This window comes from Ahaetulla prasina, chromosome 3, assembly GCF_028640845.1.
Source record: "Ahaetulla prasina isolate Xishuangbanna chromosome 3, ASM2864084v1, whole genome shotgun sequence".
Taxonomy (NCBI): Eukaryota; Metazoa; Chordata; class Lepidosauria; order Squamata; family Colubridae; genus Ahaetulla; species Ahaetulla prasina.
In genome coordinates this window covers 190,636,511-190,646,632 of record NC_080541.1, presented here as the reverse complement: position 1 = coordinate 190,646,632, position 10,122 = coordinate 190,636,511, and the positions used below count along the sequence as shown (strand labels likewise).

Genomic DNA, 10,122 nt, shown 5'->3' with positions numbered 1-10,122 from the left:
TGCGCAGCTCTCTCCCCCCCCCTCTTTTTTTTCTACACATGCTGCTGTTGCTGACTGAACATCACCTGCACGGTGTCTCCCTGTAAGGTACGTTCCGGGTTGCGTCGTGAGAGTCGCTGTGGGGTGTGGGAAAGGCTTGTTCCGTTCCTTCAAGGCTGATCCGTCCGTCCTTCCTCGCCCTGCGTGCCTTGTGTTTGAACTCATTCGGGGAAGACAAGAGGTAAAAAAAACACAACATCTTCTCGCCAGGGAGGACTTCCGCGGGAATATTCCTGTATTCAGCTCTCCCCAGTCGAGCCCTTAATCCGTTAATAATCAGGGCAGCCATCTGGAAGACCCCTCGCTGCGGGAGGCTGCTGCCGTCCCTTCGCGTGGCCCGGATGTTCCCCCCCCCCGACAGCCCTGTTAGGTACTCGCAGGCCCCCTCGGAGCGGAATGCTTAATACCTCTCAGGTAGATGTTCTTGTGGAGCCCTTGGGGCTCTCTGAGCTTGGTGGTTTCCAGACGTTTCGTTACCCGACCAGCTAAAGACCGTCTCTTCTGTCGGTTACAGGCTTCTCTGCCCTTCGGGTGTGATGGAGCTCCTGCGAGAAGGGGGTGGGGGATTCAACGCAGAAGGAAAAGGGGAAAGGACACGGCGCGATGGTCGATCTCTGACCGTTGAATGAAGCCCAGGGCAAAGGCCACCGTAGCCGCCGCGCTCTCTTTGTGAAAAAATTCGGAAGGAGAAGAGTGCAGGCTACCCTCCTTCTGCCGCTTCGCCTTGTGCACATAAAGGGAGTCCGACTGAAGACTGTTTGGGAAAAGCATTGGGATTTAACAGAGAGAGAGAGAGAAAATGGAAACTCGCATTGAAAGGTTTCAGACAGTCTCAGAAGGTCTCAATAAGCTGTAGGATGTTTTTGTGTTTGTTTGTTTTTTGACGCGGTACGATTCTTTATGGATATATTTGTAATCTTGCTCACGACCTACCTGCATCCTGTTTTCCTTTGCTCAACACCCCCCCCCCCCGTCCCCAAAGAGTCCAGCCATCTGATGAAGTGTGCTGTAGTTTACAAAAACTAGTGCCTTTTAATAAAATAAAACGCTAGTGTTAGTGGGGAAAAGTGCTGTTTTTCGTTTTTTGCCACTTTGCCGTTCTCCTCTTGCCAGGGAGGCAATGATTGAAGGTAGTAAATCTTTTCAAGGCTGTAATTTAAACAAGCACCATACAAAGTCCTAAAACTGGTGGGATATCTGTGTAAATTTGTATTAGGGTAGATTTCAAAATTTCCTATTATGACGCTCTTGTAACAAAACATTGTTTGTGCTAGAGGTCTTCCACCATCTTTTTCTAATGTTTATGTTGCATGCTTTTGTTGAGGAGAAAGAAATGTAGCTAAAGCCACTAACAAAAATAAGAATTATTTTGTTTGCAGGCAATGGTAGGTGAGTTAATGAATAGCCACATTAGACTTTTCTCTTGGGAGTACTTAGTCCCAAGTGATTTACAGCTCAGATATAGTTGCATCTCTTTATTTGACCTGGATTTACCTGGTTTGTTTCAGACCTATTGTTTGTGAATAGAAGCTGTTTTACCATTTAATATTTTACAATGGGGTTGTCATCTGAATCATCCCTCTTTGCTTCTCCCGCCCCCATGTTAATGGGATTTGCCTTCTTTGCTTTTTATATGTTAATATCTTTTCTTATTTTCAGATGCATATTCTGTTTTTTTCTAAAATGTGGAAGGGGATTCTAGTCAGTGTTTATAGAAGGCCCATACCTTTCCTCATAATCTGTTAACCAGCAACATTGAATGCAGTATATTTTCATGGTATAGCCAATATATTTGAAGTTTTTTACTGAAGACTTTTTTTATACAACAAGAAATTGCTGGAAGGTTAAAATTAAGTGTACATCTAAGATATTGCACCAATTAGCACTCTTATAAGGTAGTTTGGTAAATAAATAATATTCAAATTACAAGATTAAAAGTTGTGTTTACACTGTGCTGATTAGGACACCTTTGGAGTGTTATGTCCAATAATAGATGTAACATTGTAGGTACCCTTGTACTGGGTCACTAATTTGGATGACAAACATTCAATAAAAGTAATCATGATTATAAGAGTTTTGAAAAGCAATTCATATATCTGTTGAAAGAGAATATATGTTATGTTTGGTGAAGTTCAAATGAAAAAAATGTCTCTACATGTGAAAATCTGATGCAGAAATGGCCTCAGATTTGTAAATATGGGGCATGAATGGTAGGATTAGAAGCACTGCACTGAAATTCTAAGCATCCAGATTTCAGCTAAATATTAGAAAATTGTGAAGGAGCTTTTGGAAGGAATGCAGTCAATCCTCCCCACTTTTTAGATCATGACTGAAGTCAAAGACTATCTATGAAATTTGTTTGCTGCTCATCTCACTGCAAGGCAAGTTTGGACAAAAAGTGTTGTGAATCTACAACCTAGTATAATTTTCCTCCATCCAACCTCATTTTTGACAAGTGGTGTAGAAATCACCCGAAACACATGGCATCCATATCACTGATTGGTCAGTTTGAATTTTCTTGCAAACTACCTTTACCTCCCAAGGAAACTCCCTATTGGATTATTGTATCTTCAGGAGGCTAGCAGATAGTGAAAGCTGAATGTAGTATTCAGGGTATTCTCTCAAATTTCAAGATTCCTAATAAGTAAAGCAGCTAAACCTGACAAATATTAATTAAGGTAAAGGTAAAGGTTCCCCTTGCACATACATGCTAGTCGTTGCCGACTCTAGGGGGCGGTGCTCATCTCCGTTTCAAAGCTGAAGAGCCAGCGCTGTCTGAAGACGTCTCCGTGGTCATGTGGCCGGCATGACTCAACACCAAAGGCGCACGGAACGCTGTTACCTTCCCACCAAAGGTGGTCCCCATTTTTTCTACTTGCATTTTTACGTGCTTTCGAAACTGCTAGGTTGGCAGAAGCTGGGACAAGTAACGGGAGCTCACCCTGTTACAAGGCAGCATTAGGGATTCAAACCGTTGAGCTGCCAACCTTTTTTTTTTGAGCTAGGACAAGCTCAACGTCCTAGCCCCTGAGCCACTGCATCCCTTTTAAATATTAATTAGTAAAGTTTTATTTTAAATGATAGTTGACCATTTCTGACTTTTTTCTTCAGGAATTTTTAATGTTTTAATGTTTTCCAACTGGCATTGAAGCTGATTTCACTGCTCTCTATACAGGAAATGTCTTACCCTTATGCTAAACTGCTGGAGAGAGAGAGAGAGAGAGAGAGAGAGAGAGATAGATGGATGGATGGATGGATGGATGGATGGATGGATGGATGGATGGATGTGTGTGTGTGCATGTGTATTTATATATGTGCTTACCTGGTACTTAAGAAGGAAAAGGAAAGCTTTGGAACAATACTTTCTTCTTCTGTGCAATTGTTAGCCCTGGGTTCCTTTATATTTAAATTCAAGTTTAATAAATGTGGGTCACACAGATGGTGCAGCATGCTTAGCGTTTGGAAGTAAGATGCTTGCATTCCCCCTTCTCCCAGGTTTTTACAGCTGGATTATTTTGGAAGATGATTGCTTCCATTTCAGCTGAACAATTGGGGCAACCACCCCAATTGTTTAGACTTGAACAATTGGGGTGGTTGCCCTATGCATTGCAGATTTTTCAATTGAATGGGCTGGAATAGATGATCTCCAATATATTTTCTATTTTATGATGTTTATTCATTGTTAATATACTATTACAAATACTATAATTGACCTAAACAAATACCCTTGCTCTGTTTTATTATGCTATCATGAGACTGTAATCTGAGGCATAGGTAAAATTCTATTGTAATATACTATAATATTTTTCATAAATAGAATTTCAGATTGGATCACAGTGATATATTAATAAGCATCCCTCATTAGTTTGATATTTGCAAAAATATGGATATGTGTGAGATTATTAGACATGCTCTTAAAAGGCTGAGTGGCATACACAGATCGGAAAAAGCTTCCGTAGCAACTGAAATAGAAAGATATGATTACTAGAGTCTATAATCCGATATGGAAAAAGAGAATGAAATACGTATAGTTATAAAATGTCATTCACTTTCTGGCATTATACAAGTGCACCCTTATTTCTGGGTAATTCACAGGCCAAAATAATTTAATTTTTAGAGAAAGGGAGTCCTCTCTTTTTCAAGTTACAAATAGCTTAATTCACATGACAACTGTAGAGTAGTCTTCATGGAGCTGCCTATAATGAGCGTCTTGAATTTCAATTCAAAAATCAGTGGCCAAGCTTCTACATAGTGCACAGTGCCAAGTGATATTAAAAGTCTTGCACAGATAGACAGTTATTTTCTGGGCATAATTTAAGGGATTGTTTTTACTGCAAAACCCTAAATAGCTTGGAGTCTGACTGTCTGAGATATATTTTGCTATAAAGGTGCCTGGTCATTAAAGACTTGGTCATCTTCAAGTTGCCTCCACTTTTTGAGGTTTTTTTCTATGGCACATTGGGAGGGGATGTATTTTTCTGTGGCACACCGGGAGTGGGATATATTTTTCTGTTACTCCACCCCTCTGCAGTTGCACTCAGCTCCCATATTTTCTACTTTTAGGGAAGAAATGCAAGCTTTTCTCTTTACCAGCCTTTTTAATATTTAACTAGTATTTATCAGATTTTTTTTCTTTGTGTTGTTAGTTATTTGAATGGACTTATCATCACCCTCAGATTTCATATAGGGAGTTCTTGTTGAAAGCACTGTCTTTAGATTGGCTTCCACACCTAGAAAATTCATCAAAGTAATGACAGTCCTTATGAAACAAACAAAATGTTAAAAAGTTATGGTATTTTTGTAGTTGTTTTACCAAGCACATCTAAATTATAATAAAGTAACCAAAATATCTTTACAATCCCCAAGGCATGTCACAAATTTTCAGCACCCCTAATGTTTAGAAATTGAAAGTTGAAAAATTTGACACATGTTCTGGAGTGCTTTGGGTACCAGTGTGTCCACATTTATATTTGCTTACATGTTCTACTTATCTTATTAGAACTCCCTCTGTGGAGAAAGCAGTGAGAGGCCTCAGCTTGATGCTTCAGAACCTCAAGAGCACAATAATGTGGTAACATTTACTAAAATAATGCTCATACCTTCAAAGTCGATGGTGCTGCTGCATCTGGGAGATACTGTTTGGTGTAGTTAAAAAACAACAACAATTGTATCTCAGGATTCTATCCTTCAAGTTTCAAGAATCTGTAAGGGCTACTCTAGCATCCAGGAGGTAAACTTTCATGGTATTGATAATATTATATGGATTAATGATCATAATTGTAGCCTTAATACAGTGAAGATGAGCCACTCCAGATGGCTCCAACGGCTTCTTCAACTCAGTCAGTTTGGCAGCCTGTACCTTCCAAATATTTTAAATTACAACTCCAACAAATGCTTATCATTGGCCTATTTCTAGCTAAAGGAAGATCATTACCTTAAGTAGTCCTGTAATCTTCTCAATAGGCTTATCTGATTACAACTAGTACTGTATTAGGTACTTTCTTATTTATGTGTAATGACCTACATTATGCCATTATGTTTACAAGCCAACTTCTGCTCATGCAGTGGTAATTGCCTTGTTCTGTCCCTTCCTGCATTCCTCTATGTGCTCCCAAATTTCCTTGAGAGAATCTCAACCATGATATCAGGTCTCCTGGGTTAACCAGCCAGGAAACACAATTAGATGAGTGACTTTATTATAAGGCTACATTAACAGAATCTTTCAAGTCTGAAGGGCCAAACTTCCCACTGGAACTTTTAACAGACTGAAGAATTAGGGCAAGTTCTTCCCGAGTTGTTTTGCTCTGACAGTTACTCAATTAGGATTCCTGCCTCTCTTGTCTGATTATTTCTCAGTTATCATCTCTTCCCCGTATCCCCCAAGTCATCCACACATTCCATTATATATGTAGAGCAGATATAGGGGATCTGCTCCTGTTGGCTGTTATTAAAAGATTTGTCACAAACATAATTTAGGCATTTAGCAAATAAGATATTTGAGTAAGCATGACCTTATTTTTTTAATTCATTGCCTTCTTTCTTCAGTTGCTAAATAAGCTGTGAACTCAGATAGGTTTCTCTCCAGTTTATATAAGGATAGTGGTATTTTAGAAGTAAATTATTCTTTCTGTATTTTGTTTTTGGCTCTGTTTCTCAGTCCTGACACCAGATATGGTGGTGTGGAAATGCTGGGAAACAAACCACCTAAAGGTGTGTATGCTGTCAAATACATTATGTACTCTTAAAAAAACCTAAGTTGAATGTATCCCTTTCAGTCAATATTCACAGGACCGCTTATTAAATATTTTCTATAAACGTGTGCTTTCAAGGCCTCTGCCTTTTTTGATTGACTTTTTAATACTAGGAATTCAACCAACTTCAGTTCTTCATAACTCATATTTCTTCAGATGTATTATATTCTAACTTCAACCATGTAACTCCCACTGTGGTGGCTGAGAATAGCATGTTGGGCATTCTGTCTCTGCATATTCTTCTCTTTCCTAAACCTAGGAATAGTTGGAGAAAACCCATAAATGGAATTGAATGAGTTTTGGCATCTGGCCAGTAAACACTCAGCTCCATCCAGTTGCCCCGACTCTATCCCGAATTAAGGGATTACAGGATCATAAAAAGAGAGTTTAATGACTTTCAAAAAATGCCTTTAACCCTAAAACGTAAGTTATATTTATACAAAAAAAATTTCAGTTAAAATTATGTATTTCAAATGGGAAGGAAGCTCAATGTTGAAATGGGAAAACATTTTTACGCATATTTAATCAGCCACAAATCAAAAATGAAAAAAAAGTTTAATTCAAATTTGATTACCTAAGACTTGGATCCAATGACATAAACCTGTCAACAGATGTCCATTAGCAGAATGGATTTTTAATTGATTCTACCACTTCCCACATACATAAATACAATTGTTCTGGAGGGCTAGTTTGGAAGAGATTTATAGGAAGTGACACGAGTGCAGGATTTAAAAATGACTTCTGTCTAGCAGTTTATTCTGTATGAATGTTCATAATCAAACATCCATTGGATGGGCTCAATAAATACTTAAATTTTGGCTAATTGATATATTCCAATCATAATAGAGCTGGAAGAGACCTTAGAGGTCTTCTAGTCCAAACCCTGTTCAAACAGTAGACCCTATACTGTTTCAGACAAGAGGCTGTCCATCTTCTTCTTAAAAACCTCCAGTGATGAAGCACCTACAATTTCTGAATGCAAGCTGTTCCACTGGTTAATTGATTAGCCAATTTGTGCAGTCTGATATTAAACTGAAAAAAGAAAGTTGGCTACATACATTAAGGTTGCCAAGTTTGAAAGACATAGTTGTAAATCAAATACTGCTACTGTGTTTCCCCCAAAAATAAGACCTACCCCGAAAATAAGACCTAGCCTGATTTTTAAGTGTGTACCTAATATAAGCCCTACCCCAAAGATAAACCCCTAGTGAAGGGGAGAAGGCCCATGGACTATGGGAAAGCCAAGAGTTGGTAGGCTGGAGCAGGTGGGAGACTCGTCTTTGTGTCTCAGTTTGCCTATGGCCCGCACAATGCATCAGGATCACCTGCCTTCCACCCCGCACCTCTGCCTCTGTGTGCTGCCAGTGCCGCTCTGTGAAGATGAGCCTCCTGTGGCCGGCTGCCCACTCTGGCCCACAACCTCATAGCTTTCCTGTGACCAGCACAGCCAGATTGCCAGCCTCCGTCTGCTGCTTGGATAAGGAATCAAGTCACCTGCGCTGCGGAAGTTGAGCAGTCCCAGAGTGAGCCCAGTGGGCTGCAGCTGCTGCTGGATACCATCAGTCCCTGCATGACTGCTGCCTCTTGTGCATGACTGGGAAGTAGGGCACCCAGCCAGGCTGATCATCCTGAAATAAGCCCTAGTGCTTATTTTAGAGCCCAACAAAATATAAGACCAGGAAACACAGTATCTCACTCTAACATGCCTCTGAGTAATAATTATTGTAAAGATAAAATAAGGGACAACAGTGATATGCTATCTTGAAATTCCAGAGTAATGAAGTAATAAGAAAATGATCTTTAGAAATAGTGGGTTTTTAATTGTAGAAAGACAATGTGAATTTCATTATTATGTTATATATTTCTATAAAAAAGATTAAAATACTTCATGAGATTTGTAAAATAAATAAAATAAATAAAATATTTGACATAATAGTAGTAACAGCAACATTTTGATTTACACAATTCTAGGTTCTAGAAGCTTTGTATCATTTGTCAATAGATAGTAACAATTTGAGGATATTTATTTAAAGCTGAGTTTCACATATGTGGAAAAAGAACGCCATCTGTATAACACTTAAATGTGTAGACATTACATGGAATTTCCCATCAACTACATTCTGTTCTCTTATGGGATACCTAGTGTCTATATAATGATTTTGTATAACAGAAGTAAAAGTATATTTATGGCTAAACATTCCATGTAATGTCTGTGTGATATAGATTCTTCCAATGAATTGTATGATGCAACTTTTAATAGTTGTAATAATGAATGCTCCATTTTAAATATCTGACTAAATCAATGTGATCATTATTTTAAAATGAGCCACTGCTAGAATTTTATAAATTGGCAGAAACTAGCTTTTAAATTTGTATCTAAACTTGGTTGTAACACTTTATTTATTTTGTGTATTTTGCAAGCATGTGAAAAAAAATAAAAAAATTTCCACACAAAATTGCTATTTTAAAATATGTATTTAATAGCTTAAACATTTTCTGAATAATGCCCATTTTGTATATGAGCATAAAACTTAATTTTTCTGAAAATTGGAAAATTAAGCCAAATATGAAATAAATAGAGGACACGGTGGCTCAGAGGCTAAGACGCTGAGCTTGTTGATCGAAAGGTCGGCAGTTCAGTGGTTCGAATCCCTAGTGCCGCGTAATGGAGTGAGCTCCCGTTGCTTGCCCCAGCTTCTGCCAACCTAGCAGTTCGAAAGCACATAAAAAATGCAAGTAGAAAAATAGGGACCACCTTTGGTGGGAAGGTAACAGCGTTCGTGCGCCTTTGGTATTTAGTCATGCCGGCCACATGACCACGGAGACATCTTCGGACAGCGCTGGCTCTTCAGCTTTGAAATGGAGATGAGCACTGCCCTCTAGAGTCGGCAACGACTAGTACATATGTGCGAGGGGAACCTTTACCTTTTTATTAAATAAATAAAAGACCTGCAAATTTAAAGAAGAAAAGGGTTACCAAAAAAATCCAAAATTTTCACCGTGATTTATTGTATGTTTTTTTTAGCTATCTAAACTTCTATAAGGTCCTCAGTTACAAAAACTCAATTCTTATATTTCTGTTCAATACAGTATTTCAATTCAATTCAAATATTTCAATACAGTGTTTCATATTGCATTTTGGCTTCATTTCAGGTTCATTCTGATTTACCAATTCTTGGGGCTAGTTTATTTTTTATTTAGAAGTTCAATTTTTAAGGCTGCCTGCAGACTCCAGTGTCAAAATAACACATTCATCATTTTTAAATAAATGTGATCAAGTTTTCTTTTTATGAATTTGCAGTAGGTTGCAGGTTAATAAATGAGTAAGTGGAGTTCTTGTTCCTTCCTGAGGAATGTTGTTTGTTTGCAACATGCTGTACCCAAATGAGTAATATCCTTGCACCATTTGGCTAACAACACAATTGCAGGCAAACAACCCAGCTCAAGAGCACCAAGAACTCCACAGTTCAACCCTGAGCTACAGACATTCCCTTTTCCTGTGTGTTGTACGGATGATCCACTAATGGGTTAATCCACCATCCAATCATCAGAGACTGAGTGAAAACCCTACCAACACACAGAAAAGCAACCTTCAGGTAAGTCAACGTCCCTTCTATGGAAATAAATGAGATACATGTCTATTTCACTTATGCTATGGTGACTTTTAATAAGGCTTATATTCTATCAAATAAAAGCATGCTACAAGTAATATGGCCAAATACTACTAAGGACAGATTTAAGAAACCATTTTAAACATGCGATTTTACTTTTCATAAAAGAAAGCTGTTTAGTTTCTTCTAGTAGTTTTCTCATATGACTAACTTGTCATTTG

General features: G+C 38.4%; 1 protein-coding gene across 5 annotated transcripts in view; it reads left to right on the top strand.

Moving 5' to 3' along the window:
- NDRG3 (NDRG family member 3) overlaps positions 1–10,122 on the top strand; it is a 42,269-nt gene continuing 32,147 nt past the window's right edge. Inside the window, exon 1 of one of the 5 annotated variants that reach the window (XM_058174338.1) lies at positions 1–87. The gene's annotated coding sequence lies outside the window, so the exon portion shown is untranslated. The other 4 variants (XM_058174337.1, XM_058174335.1, XM_058174334.1 and 1 more) reach the window with 4 other exon arrangements.